The following is a 3251-nucleotide window of genomic DNA, read 5'->3' on the forward strand; positions in this document are numbered from 1 at the left end:
GTTTATCTACATGTCACCGCACTGGTGGCTGTGATGACGTCACCGCACTGGTGGCTGTGATGACGTCACCGCACTGGTGGCTGTGATGTCATCTGTTGTTGTTGTTTGGGTTCTGGACGAAGTTGATGGAGTAGGAGCCGGTGTCTGCGTCCTGGTTCACCTGGAAGTTGTTGGTGGAGAGTCCGAAAGGCCTCAGGACCAGGTTCCCCAGGTCCTTCAGTTTACCTGCAGCAGGAAGTGTTTCAGATCAGTAAGGAGACGTCTGCTGGAACACAGCTGACCTGAGAACAGCTACACATGTTGATCACTGAAGGAGCTAAAACATAATGAACACTGTGCCGTTCCTTAACGTGGTGTGTTCAGGTGCAGTACGTACTCATCATCTCCTCCTTCAACTTCTCGTTTCTCTCCTGAATCTGCTGAGGTAACCTCTGAAACACAGACAGGTAGAGAGAGACAGAGACCGGTTAGAGACAGATAGGTTAAAAAGACAGACGGGAAGAGACAGACAGGTTAGAGACAGACAGGTGAGAGACAGGTAGAGACAGACAGGTGAGAGACAGACAGGTGAGAGACAGGTAGAGACAGACAGGTTAGAGACAGGTAGAGACAGACAGGTTAGAGACAGGTAGAGACAGACAGGTTAGAGACAGTTCAATGTTCCTGCTTCACTGGTAAAGAACCTTCCTGTAACAGCAGCTCAGCGGGTCCAGGTCTTCAGCGGGTCCAGGTCTTCATCAGTGCGCCTACACTTGCTCCTATTTTATTTCGAAGGCTGGCCCTCAGTGGACAGAATCCCTTCATTTCTTAACAAGACTCTTATTGTGAAACATTTGCTGCTGCCATCTGGTGGCTTCGTGCGTTACTACATCACACAGTTCGCTCAGACAGCAGGGGCCTCATGAAGAAACCCCTGGGGCCCCGGGGCCCTCATGTACAAACAGGTTACGTGTGCTGTCACGAGTCACAGTGCTCCGCTCGGCCGGCTGCAGGGGGACCGGGGCCCCGCTGATGTCGGAGAATTACAGAGCTTCTCTGACTCGGGTTTATTCTCGTTGGCCAACTTTCGAATTATTTCTTTGCTCGCTGGGATCCAGAAGAGGAGGTTTCAGTTGAGAGACGGACTCTTGTGGAGATCTGGGCTGAGACAAGGACTCGTTCTTTGGTGGTTGGACTGTGGGGTTTGCTACTGAACAACACGGTGGTGAACGTACTTCTCCTGGTGGTCTGCAGGCCGACCTGATCATGTTATTTCAGATTATTTCACGCCATCACTTGAGGTCCTGCTCCGTGTTGGATGGCCGACTCGTGAACACCACATGAAGTAATCGAACGGTCTGAGCAGAGGATCTTTCATCATGTGATTGGCTGTTATATGAAATATCATCTAAATGAAACCTGATCTCCGACATAAACAAATGAGGCCAGCTGCGCCCTCCCGTTTCTGTCACTAACAGACCCGTGTGATGTCCCAGCAGTCAGTGAACTCACCATGCAGGCCTGCCTGGCGCTGGTCTGGTTCGGGTCTCGGTCCAGAACCTTCTTGTAGTCCTCCAGCGCCTCGTCCAGCTTCTCCGTCTGCTCGTAAAGCTCCGCCCTCCTCAGCAGCGCCCGCACGTAGTCAGGATTCAACTCTATCGCTACGGCAACAAGACGACCAATCAGTACACAGATCGATCGGTGACCCCCTGCTGCCGTTAGCCTACAGAACGATGTCATCACTCACCTCTGGTGCAGTCTGAGATCGCCAGGTCCTTCAGACCCTGACAGGGAGACAGACGCGGTTACAGCTCCGCCCAGCGACAACAATCAATCAAAATGTATTTACTGAGCACAATCAGTGCTGTACAGAGATATAAAAAAAGCAAACATCAATTTACAGGTTATCACATACACGTAACGTACACCGTTAAAACACTAACAAATGAGTTCCTCCAAGGGTCAAAGGTCAAAAGCCAGATGAAGAGATGGGTTTGAAGACAAGTTTTAAAATCAGACAGGAAGCGGGTCTGATGGTAACAGGCAAAAGCACGGTCCCTTTAAGTTTGCGAGGGGTTTTAGGCGCTCTCAGGAGAAGTTTGTCAGCTGACCTGAGCGAACGGGCGGGTGATTAAGGATGAAGCAGCTCAGATAAATAAGGGGGGGCACATTAAAGAGCGACGGGCCGAGAGTTTGATCATCAATAACTAAAACAGGAACTCTGGAGCCACACATTCAGTCGCATAAAACAGAAAATGATTCACGAACACAGATCGCGTGTTGTTGCCGTGTTGTTGGCGTGTTGGTGCAATGTTGGATGTTGGCGTATTATTGGCGTGATGTCGGCGTATTATTGGCGTGATGTCGGCGTATTATTGGCGTCATGTTGCCGTATTATTGGCGTCATGTTGCCGAGATGTTGGCGTCATGTTTCCGAGATGTTGGCGTCATGTTGCCGAGATGTTGGCGTGTTGGATGTTGGCGTATTATTGGCGTGATGTTGGCATATTGTTGGCATATTGTTGGCGTATTATTAGCATGATTTCGCTGTGATGTTGCCGTGATGTCGGCGTATTATTGCCGTGATGTTGGCGTATTATTGGCGTGATGTTGCCGAGATGTTGGCGTGTTGGATGTTGGCGTATTATTGGCGTGATGTTGGCATATTGTTGGCATATTGTTGGCGTATTATTAGCATGATTTCGCTGTGATGTTGCCGTGATGTCGGCGTATTATTGCCGTGATGTCGGCGTATTATTGGCGTGATGTTGGCGTATTGTTGGCATGATGGCGTATTGTTGGTGTGATGTCGGCTTATAATTGCCGTGATGTCGGCGTATTATTGACGTGATGTCGGCGTATTATTGGCGTGATGTCGGCGTATTATTGCCGTGATGTTGGCGTATTATTGGCGTGATGTTGCCGAGATGTTGGCGTGTTGGATGTTGGCGTATTATTGGCGTGATGTTGGCATATTGTTGGCATATTGTTGGCGTATTATTAGCATGATTTCGCTGTGATGTTGCCGTGATGTCGGCGTATTATTGCCGTGATGTTGGCGTATTATTGGCGTGATGTTGCCGAGATGTTGGCGTGTTGGATGTTGGCGTATTATTGGCGTGATGTTGGCATATTGTTGGCATATTGTTGGCGTATTATTAGCATGATTTCGCTGTGATGTTGCCGTGATGTCGGCGTATTATTGCCGTGATGTTGGCGTATTATTGGCGTGATGTTGCCGTGTTGTTGGCGTGATGGCGTGTGGTGGGTGA

General features: G+C 49.5%; 1 long non-coding RNA gene across 1 annotated transcript; it reads right to left on the reverse strand.

The window, feature by feature from the left end:
- Positions 1-147: 147 nt before the first annotated feature.
- Positions 148-1878, reverse strand: LOC123962588. Its single transcript, XR_006822998.1, has 4 exons — positions 1727-1878; positions 1492-1640; positions 377-431; positions 148-225 (listed from the first exon to the last, which is right to left on the reverse strand). It is a non-coding gene; the product is annotated as an uncharacterized LOC123962588 (long non-coding RNA).
- Positions 1879-3251: the final 1373 nt, after the last annotated feature.

Source organism: Micropterus dolomieu, linkage group LG23 (assembly GCF_021292245.1).
Source record: "Micropterus dolomieu isolate WLL.071019.BEF.003 ecotype Adirondacks linkage group LG23, ASM2129224v1, whole genome shotgun sequence".
Classification (NCBI taxonomy): domain Eukaryota; kingdom Metazoa; phylum Chordata; class Actinopteri; order Centrarchiformes; family Centrarchidae; genus Micropterus; species Micropterus dolomieu.